Source organism: Corvus hawaiiensis, chromosome 1 (assembly GCF_020740725.1).
Source record: "Corvus hawaiiensis isolate bCorHaw1 chromosome 1, bCorHaw1.pri.cur, whole genome shotgun sequence".
Lineage (NCBI taxonomy): Eukaryota > Metazoa > Chordata > Aves > Passeriformes > Corvidae > Corvus > Corvus hawaiiensis.
The window spans coordinates 83,887,692-83,903,684 of record NC_063213.1 but is presented as its reverse complement, the minus strand read 5'-3'; the positions used below and the strand labels follow the sequence as shown (position 1 = coordinate 83,903,684).

At 38.6% G+C, this 15,993-nt stretch overlaps 1 protein-coding gene across 5 annotated transcripts in view; it reads right to left on the bottom strand.

Moving 5' to 3' along the window:
- SEMA5A (semaphorin 5A) overlaps positions 1 to 15,993 on the bottom strand; it is a 322,127-nt gene that overhangs the window by 232,797 nt on the left and 73,337 nt on the right. For 4 of the 5 annotated variants that reach the window (XM_048312054.1, XM_048312077.1, XM_048312047.1 and 1 more), the window contains one exon: positions 6,177 to 6,260. The gene's annotated coding sequence lies outside the window, so the exon portion shown is untranslated. Of the gene's footprint in view, positions 1 to 6,176; positions 6,261 to 7,718; positions 7,813 to 15,993 lie in introns of those variants that run through there. The other variant, XM_048312059.1, reaches the window with a different exon arrangement.

The following is a 15,993-nucleotide window of genomic DNA, read 5'->3' as shown; positions in this document are numbered from 1 at the left end:
CATATTGCTGCAGAAAGACTTGTTGTTAAATCTACTTCCAGTACAACAGTCCAAGACCAAATCTCTAGAAGGAATACCAAGGAAAAATGGCCATTAAATAAAAATATCAACCAACCAAACAAGAAAGAACCGTTGGAAATGGTCTCTATTAATGACACAAGGTAAAACACAAGTACAATAAAATATTTTACAAATAAACCCTTCTCTTTGGCTGTGGGTGTGGTGTTGAAAAGTCAGAGCAGAGAAGTGTCACTCTATGCAACAGTGGTGCAACTAGATGCAAGTATCACAGGTATGAGAAGAGCCTGTGGAATCTATTGTTGGAATTCAAAATAAAGAGCCCAAAAGGAAAATGCTGAGGATTCAATGCCTTTCCACTGGGTACTTTGTGCAATAATAAAATGCGGATTTTGACCTAGAGAGGGGCAAAAAAAAAAGAGACTGGACACACAAAAACCCCACACCAAACAAGGAAACTTGCTTATATTGTAGGCATCTGGCCAAGTAAAAAGCTGGCAATTTATGGCAGTGTTAGGAAATGTGTAACTTGAGAAGACAAATATTGAAAATGCAAATGACACTTAACTTACCAAAGAGTAATAACAAACTTCCTAGCATGATGTGGTTGCTATGCTCTACCTCAGCATGCTTCACCCCAGAGAGAGGATGGGACTCTCTCTGGGGCACACAACTTCAGATACAGGAATTCCCCCCATCCTTTCATACGTGGCCAACTCTTTCTTCTGTTACATACCACTTTCACCATGATGCTGATGGGACAGCTGCAGAGTGACCTAGCAGAAATCCTAAATTGCTCATGTCACCATAATGCATTCTGTTTCTTTCACTACAGCCCTACCAATTTCTATAACTTTTACAGAAGAAATTCAGTGCAAAGTTGAGAGCTCTGCTTTTTAAAAAGAAACAAACCTGTATTTATACCATAATGAACACATCATATAGAAAGATGTTGAAAACAGAAATTGAAACATATTGTTCTCACTGTGAAAAATCTTTGCAAACCTTCAGTGCTCTGTAAACAATAAATAACTGAAGCAGAGGTCATCTCATCAGGTTAACCATGAGCCGTGCTGCCAAGATAGAGAGTCTGCTCCAGCTAGGCTGTGCTAGCTAGGACATGGATTAACAGGGATTTCAATTTCCAGGGCTGTCAATCTTGCTTGTTTTCCAGCACTGGATTTCACCACATTTTATAAAGATACCATCTGAATCCGAGTGAAAAATAATTCAAACTGCTTCAGCGGTGTTGCCAAAAGGACTTCCAGAGCAAACAGATTATACATATTTTAATGCACACACTGCAAGTATAAAAATCTCTGTCGTGTGGGAAAAAAAATATATATAAATGCACCAAACTTGGATCAACAGAGTCAGCTCAAAACGTCTCAAAGCAGTACCCTTTTCTACAAATTCTTTTGACATTTTCAATCATCACAACAAGAGAAAGCATCCCCTGAGACTTTGGACAAATGAGAGATATCTGGAATAATTAAAGGCAGCATCTCTATTGCAAGCAGTGTGACCTGAAGGAGGGCAGTTGTGCCAGTGGGGGGGAAGCCTAACCTTACCCCTAGCTAGAATTTTAAGCATAAGAAAAAAACCAGAGAGATTAAAATTATAAATCAAAGACCATTTAGTTTCAGACCAGGTGTTAAAACCCTGCTTCTAGATGCCATTAATCTCAGAGATTTAACTGGCTTTAATGGGAAGAGTCTCATTCTCTGTAGCAAGACACAAAGACTCTTCCATTAGGCACAATGACCTCATCCATCCCTCTCTGATCCTTCTTCACCTCATATGCAGATTCAAGCACAGCACAATTCATCACTTCAGTACAAAGCTCTTTGCAGCTCAGTGATCTGCAGTTATGTTACACACCAGGCACAAAATTTGTGAAAGAGAATGAAGCTCCTTCGACTTGGAAATTGCTATTGCTGCTTTGCAGCAATGCAGGTTCCTTGTAACAAAGAACTATTGCTAATGAGCTTTTCATTGTTGTGCTTCATTTGTTAAAATTCCACAGGTCTGGCACAAAGGAAAACCTCCCATCACTACACACACAGTGCCACAAGGAAGACACCAGAAGAGTTAGAAGACCAGGAAGAAGAACTTTTATTCACAAATGGATGAGGTCAAAGAATTAGGTGGGTAGGGAAACGGCTGACCTAAGCAATACTTTAAATTGGTCATGATTTATGTTATATACCTCTTCTTCTTTCCCTTTTAACTGCTCTTATTCTGCAATTCCTATCCATTTATCTAAAACAACATCCTTGTATCCCCTCTTCCTGCAAGAAAAATACTCTTTCTTCAGGACTGTACATCACTATTTCAAATTTTCATATCATTTTTGTCTCTGCAAGTCTTGGCCATATTACTTAGAAATTCTCAGTCTCCATTTCAGTTTCTTTAGATTCATTTTTGCAAACAAATTTCATTTTTGCCAAGAGCTACTAACCTCTCTGACCTAACCAAAAAAAAAAACCAACCAATTTTTCCCTCCATAATTTTTTTATTTCAAGTTCTCTTGGAAAACTTCCCAGAAGTACAGATACTGGTACAGGAAGTTGGAATACTCTTTAATACTTTCATGGATCCATCCATCTCACATCCATAAACCACTGATAGAAAACCAAACATACTGTTTCTTTCATTCCCAGTATCTGCTCCTCTCTAAGCTCCTAAAATTCTGTTAATTCTTCAGAATTTTATTCAGTAGTTTCTCAATCTTTTCATTCAATTCCTTCAGATCAATCTACCTATTTTCCTCTAATCTTCTCCCACAACGATCTTTTTTCCAGTAGTCTTATCTGTTCCATTTCAACTGCTATCATTATGAAACACTGTCACTTTTAGCCTTTCTCCTTTGATCATGATAACTCCAACACTTTGCTTCTTGAGCTAATTTGCAAGCACAAAAATATCTCCAAATTTATCAGTGTTTTCTCATTCTCTTTGTACTTCCTTTAGGCTTTGCCATTTCATCTGGCTTATCTCTACCCTTGAAGTCTACTGTCTCTACACCAAAACAGGGATCACTAGAACTTTCAGATTGAGAAAAGGTGTTCTGGTAATTCCACGCTCCCTGACAGGCACTACAGACTGTACAGGGAACACAGTAAACAGAAAACTGAGATTTTTTGACTAAGAATTGAACTCTCAAAGAAACAGCTTGAACATATTAAAAAAAATTCAATTGTCATTTATCAAGTGCCAAAATAAGATTAAAAGTATTTATCTCACAATGAGGGAAAAGGCTCCAAGCTCAGTGGGAGAGCTCAAATTACATAACAGCTTAGCATTTTTTAAAATAGTGTTAGCAACAGAGTTCTCTTCTGGGACTGTACCCTGCAACCTTACTGTTTATAAAATAGTATGTAAGAACCACCACAGTGGGTCAGGCTGGCTGTTTAGCCCAGCTGAAATGACAAAACCAACTCAGACAAAACATCCAGCCTGACCTCCTACTCTGTCTCCAGGAGCAGCTAAGAGCAGATGCTCAGAGCTGTCATATACAAAAATTCTCTTCCGCTCCTCCCAAAGCCCTTCACACTTTCCACAGTTTGCAGCTCCATCACTTCCTTGCCCAGATGTAATACCTTTGTTTATCACCTCTTTTTTTTTATCTTCTATTTTTTTCCCACCTCCTTTTCCAACTTTGTTCAGAAGCACATTATACCCATGCAGCACACAAAGCATGCTGTGGCAAGAAATTTCAGAACTGACTTACACACTATGCAAAAAACCAAAACACTTCTTTTCCTAGCTTTAAAACTGTTCCCTGCCTGTTTCACCTCATCTCTTTTCTAATACAAAATTAGGCAGCACTGAGTATTCATTTCCCATCCACACACCTCACAGTTCCTTTAATTTTATACACACCTAGCATTAGCATCTGGCCACTATCTCTTTTCCAGTCTGGAAACTCTCATCTAGTTAGTTGTTCTTGCATGGATGCTGCTCCATGTATGAATTCTGCATCCTGCTGCTCTTCTTCATTCTTGTTGCCCTTTTCTGAAACTTTTCCTGTTCTACTCCATTTGTTCTGAGATGACAAGACCAGGACAGCACAACATATCTAAGATGTAAAACATCACAGATTTAGAAAGTGCTCTAATATTTTGATTTCTCTCCTTTCAGAGCAATTCCTGAAATAAATTTACTTCTTGATTGCTACTAAAGCATAGGGCTGATTTTTTCAGTAAATTGCTGCTTATAGTCTCAAGACTTCAAGCTAACTCAAAGTATTTTAACATTACTGATCCTGAATTTCTTCCATCATTTTAATGGCCACTTGGTTTTATACTGTTCTTTTGCATTTTTTCAGTCGGCCCCCTTTTTTTTTACCTTCTTTCGTCCTTAATAACTTAGTTTCAGAAACAAACCTTGTCACCACACTTTTGTCTCAAGTCACTTATGAATACGAAAATACCCCTGGGCACTCACAGGGATATCTATGGAAATCCACTGGTGATTTCCAACACACTTTTCTCCTGAAGTTTTTTTTCCTTACCATTTAACCAATTATTTACACAGTTGTCAGTCCTCCTCCTTAACTTGTGCTTGTTTAGTTCCTTTAAAAAACTTTCAAGAGAACTTTGAATATGAAATACTTTTTCTTAATTTAAGTAGAACAATACATCCAATGATGTCTTTCATCTGCATGCCAGTTGTCTCCTTCAAAAGACCACAGCATTTTAGGAAGACTTGACTTCAAATTACAAAAATGCCAGCTAGGTAAGATCTCTGGGATTCATCCAGCTATCCAGTCTGACTAGCCACTAAAAGCCACAGAAGATCAGGTCAGCGGCAGCACTGTTCAACTAAGACTTGAAAGCTTCCCCCCTGGGAGAGGTGCCATCCCCACCACATCCCCAGGTAATTTTATTCAGTGTTGCACTACATTCCTATGGAAAAAGTTTTTCCTACAATGCCAAATCGGAATACTTTAATTTGCAATCTGCACATTAACCTCCTGATATATGGTTTGCCACAACTAGGAACATTGGCTCTATCAGTGGCTCATCTTTGTAAGCATCCTTCAAGTAGTTGAAGGATAAAATTAACCAGTTCACCAGTTCTTAAATATGCTCTTAATCAGGCTTTTATTCACAGAAATCAATCCTTTCTCAGTATCCCCACTATAATACTCAATGTCCTTTCTAAAACAGAGATACTAATCTAATTTTTTTAATTAATCCACTCAGTTTAAACAAGAGGCCCGTTGGTTTTTAGATTCCCTGAGTCCACATGAATGCTTTCTGAAATACAGCATCAAATTAGACATCTCTAAGTATTCAACTGCTGAGACACTTAAAAGCAAGGGGCTGCCTACTGCAGTCTGTAGCTGGTCCATTTCACTCTACCATTCATAAAAACCTGGGTAAACTACATCTGGACCTGCTAAATTGAGAACATGCAATTTGTTCCAGAAAGGCAATCTCCTAAGCCTCCCATAAGAAGGTTTCCAAAACAGGAACCACCCCACACTTTTCAGTGGTGAGCACATGCACACAGGAATTACTCAGTTTTCTGCCATTGCTTTATCTCGGATCGTTCACTTCATAGTGTCATACACCGGCCACACAGACTCTTCACGCTGGCTTCCTGCTCTTGGTGTGGTTGAAAAAAGCATTTATTAACTTTCTGTTTTGCCTGATAGAGGAATGTTCTGGTCTTATTTCCTTCTCTGAACACAGACACAGCTTTTTTTAAGATGTCCTCTTGCTTTTAATAGTCTCCTCTACCTTGTCATTTAGCTATACAGGCTTCCTTTTCCTAAGACATTTTTAGACTGATGGTAAGCATTTGTGTGGAGCCTTCAAAACAGTATCCTGAAATAGTCACCTACAAACATGTTACTCTTACAGTTACCCTTTAAGTGTCACTTTAAACAAACATCCCCCTTTTTACATAGTTTCCCTTTCTGAAATTGAGCATAATTTAAGAGAGGTAAGATGAGAGGAGAATTGCATGTTCTTTTTCTTCCTCCCATTTCCATTTGTTGAATTTCCTTAGCTTAGGGAAAAGAGAAAGGCAGAACAACTGTAATGGTCTACAAAGTCACATCACAAGTCTTTTTTCCAGACATCATCTTACAATCTCTCCATGACATCATCATCTACTGACTGAACAAAATGAAGTCTCTTACCCACCTTTTAGTCACCATCCCTCTGTAAACACGTACTGCCTCTGTTCAGCATTTGTGCAGAGCAAAAGTGGGTCTACCTTGAAGGCTCCTAGGAGTTAAGGAAACACAAAAGAGAGATAATAGATAATGAGGAGACAGCTCATCAGCAATTCTCAGACATTTATTGCAGATATAAAACATGTCTTTCAAGTCAATAAATTAGAAATGTAAGGCACTTTAACAATACAGTGTGAACAAGAACCAAATGGAAAGAGATAGGAAAAAAAAAATAATTCTTTAAAATACCTGGCAGTTTGGGATGAGAATCAGAAGAGGAATACTTGCTGCAGAATTACCGAAATCCATGAGATATGAATTTGAGAAAAATCCTTACTATAAAATTTTGCCTTGGTGCCTTAACACCACTAAAATTAAACAGGTCAAATACATGGACTTAAATCTGTCCCTGAGTAAAATCCATGACAAAATTCAGATGGGTAAAACTTTAGTATTCTTCCATCTTTCCACAAAAGATAAAGTTCAAGAGAAAAATGCAGTTACTGTCTAATATCTCAAAATAATACAAAGGGCATTTTCAAGAAAGAGATGCATCATTAAGCACATTTCAAGACAATAACCCATCTTGTAGGAATGACAAATACAATATAAATATTAAAAAAATTATCTTGCTTTTTTATTTATTGAAACAAAGAAAGTGTTTCTAATCAATCAAGTGCTATCTCTACTTGAAACATGAAGACAGGAAACACGCAGCAGTTTCCGGCTCTCAACACCTCAAGAAAACGGCACTTCACAAGAAAGAACAGTAGTACTCTGTCCAGTTTAAGCATTCATTTCCTAGACTGACAACGTCTACGGAGCAGAAAAAATACACTAGCAATCAACAGTTCACCCTTGAACCTAAACAGAGACATGAGGCAAAAAAGGAGTCATTGTTCCGCTCTGTTTACTCACTTATATGAAATGAGTGTACTAGATGACTAGAAGTGTTTGTGATTTTTTTCCAGTGCTTTCTTGACTTATGGAATATGGGGAATTATAAGATAGAATTGGGTTGTGAGCTGTAAAACCTGCCTGCAGAGGCACATGGCAGCACAAAGGAGCACATGGCAGCACACAGAGGCTTGTCCCCACCGGACCCTGGGGGAGGAGGTGTCACACAGCAGACCCCTACGAAGTGTGTTGGTGATGTGGCAACACAGGGTAGGTCACGCCATGTAAGGAAATACTGTGCCTTAGAAAAGTGTATAAAACCAACTCACTCCTTGGAATAAATGATTCAGATTCCCTGCCGGTCTGGGTCCGTCATTCAATCACCGACAATAGAAGTCTCAGGAAATCTACCAAATGCGTATGGTTAAAATGCTTGGAAACATCTTACGAACAAGAAGAATTCCCCAGGTTAGACAACAAAGATTCAGATTTATGTTTACCACATCAAAATTTCCCAAGAATCCCATTCTCCCTATCGCCAAGTACTTCAGATTATAATTTACATGTTTTCTCCTAAATTAAGAATTTATATCATATGTGCACATATACACACCCCTCCGTGAAATTCAGTGACGTCAAACTCTGCTGTAGAAGTTACCAAAAGCAGATTTAGATGGTCTTCTCCATGCCATAGGGATCAATCAAAGCTAAAGGACAGAAAGTCACTTTCAGTTTCATAGTCCAAGGTGGTAGGAGAAGCTTATATTTTCAACAAGACATTGCATTACCTTTTCTTTGCCTCCCACTTTTCAGAAAGGCAAGGACAAATTTAAAACTTGGAAGAGGACCAAATTCTGCTTTTCATACTACTACGTACCAAAGAATATTCGAACACCTCAACACTCAAACTACCCGTCACCAGTGCATGTTGATGACAAACTACTCTGAGACATTCAGTCTGTCAAGTAATTAATTATAACTGTTACCATGCAGTAAGTTCTACAGACAACTACAAGCAACCCATCTCCAAGATGCAGTGTGCTAGTGATTTATGTATGCTCTCACGACACCAGAATGAGCAGCTGAATTATTAGACTCTGAAATTATTAGACTTCTGAAAAGAAGGCTATATACACCTCAATTTTCCTAAACAAGCCTAACAGTACCAGTGTTTTCTACAACCACTTGAACCTGACCATTGTCCCTCCACCACTCACTTCACAATTCTTATTTCTACATAAATATACCAGATTTTATTTGACCAAAATAAAAGCTATAGCAAGTTTACTTTTATTCTAATCTTAACAATTGCCTAAACAAAACTGGAAAGCGGAGTATGAACCTACCGTATTGATTTAGGGAAAACGTGCACGCACATAAAAACTAATACATAAAGGTTAGATTTCTACAGATTCACGTCTTCCTTCCCTTACACTTCTTCATATGGCAACCCTGCTGCTCCTATGACTGTGGTGGCACTCTCATCAAGAACAACACAGTACATGCTGTGGGTACGGTAACACCAGAAACTAGCCTGAGTATTCACTAATTTAAGCTAAAATTAGACTAACTCAGTCTACACAGCCCACACCAAACCTGTCTTACAGAAACTGTAAATAAAGTCACCAAAATTAGAAGTCTAACTGCAAAAAAACCACATCAATTATTTTACTGGGAGGTATGCAACCATGGTTTAGTTTCTTTTTGCTTTGGTTTAGTATCAGTTGCTAAAGCAAAAAGGCTGGTGTGGCTTTGCCTCATGCCTCTGTCTCCCACTCTTTCCTTTCAAAATGACTACTGGAACTGATGATCAGTTTCAGTCTAACACAAAAACTTCCATGAAAATGGTCAGGAAAAACAACAGACAAACTCACTTTCCAAACAGCTGTTTGTCCCTACTCTCAATGATAAACACAGGTACACAAGAGGGGAATTCAGCCATGATACATTTTATTTTCCAGAATCCCATTAATTTAAAAGAATGGGACAGCAGGGCAGAGGGTGGGACTTGTGCAAATGGATAAAAATACACATAGGTGTATATTAGTGGAAGGTTTCAAGAAATCTTCACAAGATTTAAAGCTAAACACATGGCAGTGCTGATTCCTGCTGCTGATAGGATATGGTACTAAAGTCACTGGTATGACCAAGCTGCGTGATTAAATCTGGCGGAGCACACACGCAGTTACCACCTTCACTGTTACATGGGTGCAGGCACTGTGCTCACACCTTTCTACTATACTTGAAAAGACATTTGGCTACACACTGAACTGAGCAAAGAAATAATCACAGCATGTCTAGACACCATGACAGAGAGAAGCCTCTGCACACTGAGGCTTCCCACTTCTGCTGTAGCTGTGTGGCACTGCTCAGGCAGTGTGCCACAGCAGAACCTCACCTCACCCAGTCAGCTGAGAGCTTGCCCAGGCACTCAAGATCTTCACACAGCACCTAATGTCAACCCCTGCTCACCTTGCAAGACAAAAAAAGGACACCAGTAGGATAAGAACATGCCAGCTCCACATCATCTCACCAGCCAGCCTCAGCTTTTGCTCCACAAAGTTGACAACCTGAGTTAAGGAAGCTGCTCCAAGTGACTTTGGCTGATGTTGGAGCTAAAGTAGAAGTGTCAGGAACACCAGGTGGATGGGGTTTTTCCCCACTTCAGTATTCTCACCATCTATGCACAGGAGAACTGAACAAATACAAGTAAACTTCACGTACTGCTATTGAACACATTTTTGCTTGTGTTGATATCTGGCAAGAGAGAAAATCTTGTCAAAACTGAAACTGTATCAGAACTGAGAATGAGAGAGGAAAACAAGAGTAAGAATAAAAAGACAAAAATATTCTCCTTCCTCTTTCCCTCCTCCAAAACACGCCTGCATTATGCAAATATACCCTACTTTCAGGAATCATTCAAGGATGAATGGTTACAACTGCAATCCACAACCTTGTGTTCCTTCTACAAATACTAACATTTCTCCTTATGATATATGCTAACAAATATTACTACTTATCTTTCTCTCTTCATGCTGAAAAGGTCCTTGCATAAGGAAAAAGATCTCATTAAATTCAGCTTATTTGCTTGACTAAAGAATGCACATGGAAAGATGGCAATTATTGAGCAGAATTTAGGCATAAGGAACATGAAAGAAATAGGAATAGCCTTCTTATAAATCTGTATTTTTTTAATGTGCTTTCCAAAGCGCAATATTGGGCAGAGTAAAACCAAAATAAAATAAAGGTAGGAATTTTTAGGGGGAAAAAGCAGAACAAATGAAAAATCAATAACATCCTTGAACATGTCCCAGCCACCACTGCTTGACACCACAGAACCAGCCCATACAAACACATCCCAGACAGGCACCTGCAGACACGTACTGCAGACCAGAAGCTCAATGTGCAGAGTGCTACGTGCACTTCTGCTTCACATGCAGGGCTGGGAAACTTCCAGGTCTTGACACATGTGTCTTCTGGTTCAACTCAGAAATTACATCCGATCAAAACAGGAGCAGTACCAGGACTCTCTTAAGTTCTTGCCTTGCTGAGCACAGGCTCCAGTCATGAACTGTGGACATGTGCACACACACACACAACTGCAGGCAAATCACATAAGGAACAGATCTGACTGATCCTCAGTTTGTCAGGCTGACTCCATAGGCATGGTAAACGCAACAGAATCAGAACAGACTCCATTAGGCCAAAATCAGAAGACATGTAGAGACTGGAGTATCAGGACAGGAAATGTATTGCTAGCAGGAAAGCATGGACCAGAATATGGGAAGTCATCAGTCAGCCAGAGCTCTCTGGATGAAAATTACAAAACAGAATGATGTAACATTTATTTGGCTTTGCAAGGATTTGACTAATAATAATTCATCTAAAGCCACTGAACTTGCCCTGCTACTTGCTTTAATTCCACTGAGGTCAAAGTGACAGGACATGTTAAAGTTCATTTAGCCTTTTAACTAACCACCACAGATTTATAGTCCAAGAGCAGCACTTAGTTCTTCCAAAACCTAATCCATGATCCCAAAATAATCATTTTTAAAGTATAATACATTATTAAGACTGCTGACAGAACAAATAGTGTTACCTTGTTTAAAATGGTAGAAATGGAGAAAAACAGTAACGAAAGAGAAATTATTGTGGTCTTGCTCCCACTGAAGTCATGTTTTTCATGAAGACTTCAAAGAGCAGGGAAAACACGACCTTTATCCAACTTTCTGCAAATTACACAACTGAATAATTTTATTTAAAATAAAACAGTTCTGATACAACTCTGATCTCCTTGAGCGTGACAGCAAAACTTCTGAAAATATTTATTCTTGAGTGTGACACCATGTATCCTTGTGCTTTCTAGTCTTGACTGAAGTCTATAGGACATTTCAAGTGCTCTGTTGCCACTGGTATTTGCTGCCTACATGTCTCCAAACTTTTGCATGGTTTTCTGAACCTGAATTTCACTGGTCTGATGATCCAGGCAGACTTTTCCAGTTCCAGGATACTGACAAGAATAACACCTTTTACTACCTTTCAGCCAAATGGCATTAGTACTGAGGACACAAAAAGCCACAAGTGTCATGACCAGAGAAATCAAATTCATAATGCAAGTCAAACAAAAGAATTATTGAACACTATAGCATATGTACACAAGATTTGTTTCTGTGTGTATCTCTACAAGACTTAGATAAAAAAAAAAATGTTTCTAGCAATTTTGGGTGTCCTTAACATGAAACTAAATAGATGTATTGTGTTTGGTTTGGGGTTCTTTTGTTCATTTTGGTTTGGTTTTGTGTGTATGTTTGTGTGCACATGCATTTTAATTTTGCAGAAGGATACCATTCAATGGTCTTCTTGAGAAATCTCCTTTCTTCCCTAAAATGCAACACTGTACTGCTTCTACCTCTTCTACCATTTTCACCTGTAGCATAAATAGTCTCAACATCACTCCACCCACCCTAACAGGAGTGCAACTATTCTTGGAATAAAATGTTACTCCTTTTCTGGAATTCTTCCAAGTAATTTCATGTCTTAACTGATTCTCTGATTTAAGTGACATGCTGGCAACTGATGCTAGCATGTAAATCTTAAATTTCATTGATCACCATGGTTTTCGATACCTATGACAATTTAGGAAAAACAAGCAAAACTGAATACCCTGTAATTTAGTCTACATGAAACAGTTGCTTCCTTCCTCTCTTTCATTAACCAGTACATGGCTCCTTTATTTTCCAAAGGTGGCAAGTAAGGTAAGAAAGGTAAAACCAAAATTATGGGTATCATGGAAGCTCAGCCCTTAGCCAATGCATCTTTAAACATGTAACCATAAAAATAAATAGAAATACTGTTTTCTCTGACCCTTTTCAAAAGCCAGTGAACCTTTTCATTTCAGTTTTAAAAAATTCAAATGAAGCTTAGATGACAGACACCTCCTAGAGAAAAATAAAGTCCACAAGCCCCAGGAAAGTCCTAGATTTTATCTACTATTCTGAAATACATTTGCTGTACAGCAGAATACCAGCTGATACATTTTCTGTAGCATAATTAATTCAGAGACATCTGCTTGCTAGCAGACCAAGGATGAAGCTTGGGGTTATGAGACCTGGATTATAGGTCTTACTCAGGAACTGATTTGTGGTGTAGCTTTGAGAACCTTGATCTGACCCCATTCCACCATTATAAAGCGTGAAGATGTCATTTAATATAACCCCTGTTTTTTAAATAAAATGCAAGTTTTTATATATCTCAGTGAACTGCATTGGAAAAACTGCAGTTCCAATTAAGACTGAACTCCTGAGGATAGTGACAATTACAGGAAATGTTTATGGTTGTGTTCTCTCAGTCAGAGAGCCCAGCTGCCTTCTGGAGAAACAGGACTGAACAGATTCACGTAGGTACTGCAGATGCCAAATAATAACAAAAAGGCTAATCCTGAATATTGCAGCTGCTGATAGTGTTCACTGCCTAACAATGAAGAAAGTATTACACTCACTATTGCCTACAGCATGCACTGCTATAGAGAAAGACAAAAAAAGCAGTGGTATGTAGTCTGGGAGAATCCAAGATGATAGTCTGAAGAGGAAAATCCAACTCAGTGCATATAGCCTGAGGTTATTGGAAAACTGTGCTAATATGCAGCAGGCTCCCATAATTGTGCAGCTGAAGTAATAATACCCCAACAAAAGGCAATTAAAATGTACAGTGTTTAAAAACTCTGCCAGTTTTTACACATGTCAGTTTATTCCAAAAGCTGGCTTATCCACTTTGTTAGTCTAAGTGCTCCAAAACGATTTAAAGAAATCATATCCATTCCATTTTAAATACAGAAGATCATATTAAATCCTAGGTAAGACTATTAGTTTTATTTGTTATGTATCGAGAAAAGAAAAATTGATTTGTAATCTGCTTTTCCAAATGGGGGGGACACTTCTTAAACATTATGGGAGGGGAGGTTGAGTGGGGCAGAGTGTGTGTATGCATTGGTTGGTACAGCATGTCAACAAGGTTTATACAGTTTAGATTTCCCAGCCCAAATGTATTGAGATCCCTTATGATGTAAGAGAGAGAAGTAACAACAGTTTCTTTGTCTATGGTGCTTTCATATTCTGTGTAATTTTTTTTTCTGGCTTTCTTTGTTCTCCTTCAGTGATGGATGCTTTCCCTTTTTCCATCTCAGCATGCATGAGAGAAAGACAAATCTTAACATATCCATCACTGGAGCCAGAACACACAGCACAGTCCATCTGGTACCATAAATCCCAAACTGATAGATGCTCCCTGCTTCCCCCAGCAAGATTTTTAGCTCTTCTACTCTCTCTTCAGCATGAAGTTGAATGCTGTGGAGTTTAGGGTTCATTTTTTTAGGTGACTGAAGAGATAGCAAGAATATGGTTGTTGTGATATGGACATATTCCAAGCCTTGTCTGAAATATTCTTACCCAGGGCCAAATGTTTTCCCCATCAGCAATGAAAGCATGCAGTGCTTTGGCATTCCTCTAGCAGCCTATCCCCTCCCTTTGCCACCCAACATGCATGCAAACTCCCATCTTCCTGGCTGCTCACTGTGCTGAAGCAATCACAAATGCCTCACGCTAAGCAAACAGACAGAGGTAAACACTTCAGTCCTGGGCACCATCCCAGGGAGGACACACACAATAATTTCCAAGCTCCTCAACAGATATTTTTCTCTTGTGTTCAGTACTAACAAGATTAAGGAAGAAGAGTTTTAATATACAAGTAGGATCCCTGTCAAGTCTTTGATTACAACACCCAGTTCATCATAAGCGATCGTTAAAAACAAACGCCTTCTATGCTCTGCTGTGCACTAGGCTTAAAAATGTAGGCAACAGATCCCAGAATTGCCCTGCACTGTGCCCACAACGAACTTCCTTTCACAGCTCTCCCTCCTCCAGTATCTCTGATCCACAGAATCTATATTTATTTTCAATTAATATATTACATTCACACTGAGTAGAGCATGAAGTACAGGATTCTGCATTCACCTCAGGCAGCTGAAAAAGAATACCTAGATCTGATTTTGATCCTGTATTTCAAGTCTGTTTGAGATCCCATTTTCATACAAGAACATAACAGAGAGAGAAAGAGATTTTGGTAGCTGGTGCTGGGGTTGATCTGGAATTTTTGGCACTCAAACTTTGGGGGAACTTAGCAGAAAAGTATGCATAGGCACAGGCACATGGTCCTGAGGAGCGTTTATTAAAATGCAATGTTAACTTCAGTATCAGGTATTGGCTCTCATTATCTTTGACAGTTCACCAAGCAACACTTACAACTCAGATGTTAATTCACAACTTAACAGTATGAATCAGTAATTCATACGAAGCTAACTGCAGTAAACTCACCAATTAACAGGAAACTCCTATTAGAAACACCGCTAGGAGCATACAAGAATTTGAATTGTGAAACAGAAGATTTTGCTTACTAGGACAGGATAGTAGGATGCATGTCCTGTTCAAATCTGTCTGCAAGGATTTGTATGATTCTGTTGTTTCTGATCTCTTGTAATTATATAATTAAGAAGAAAAAGGTATTTGATTTAGAACATCTGCATCTGAGCAAGTCACTAAAATTTTCCTAGAACAACTGCAGGAAATAAATAGTGCAAACAAGAAGAAGAAACATCAAAGACACACCTAAACTTCATATGGAAATTCTGATTTTAAGACTGGTACTCCCTTCAGAAATTCAAACAATACTCCTGGAAAAGCTGCCATATTACAAAGTCCTCATCAGCTTTCAAAGGTAAGATAACTTGAAACAATGCAACAAAGCAAAGAGAAACTGCACTGCAGATAAATCTGTGAGATAATCACACTTTGTCTATGATAAACTTCAAACTCTACCACAGACTAAATACATATACCTGGTGCCCATGCTGAAATTGTCAGTGCTTCTACCTACCACACAACTTATCCTCTCACTTTCTACCCCAAGGTCTGAATTTTTTCAAAACAAATTAATCTGGCTTTCACTTTGTGCTGGAGGCAGTATTGATACACAGAGATCACAAATGAAAATTAGACCACACAGAAGGGTATACTAAATTTTCCCATATAAACACAATGTTAGAATGGGATTTTAACAGCATAACGTTAAAGTAATAGGATTAAAAAAGACAAAACATTTTGCAAAAAATTGTATTACTTTACCATCATCACAGATTAAATGAAACTGAACAAAAACGCTGTAAGCATGTGGGAGACATTCCTCCACCATGACACCACACAGTCAGTGCTGGCCCAAAAGCACACATATTTTGCACATCCAGGAGGACCCTCTGTTTCTCTCCCTCAGAAACTCTGAGCGATAGTGAAGGCTCCAGTTAAACAGAATTCTAACTAAAACTTCTTCCTTTTAGCCAC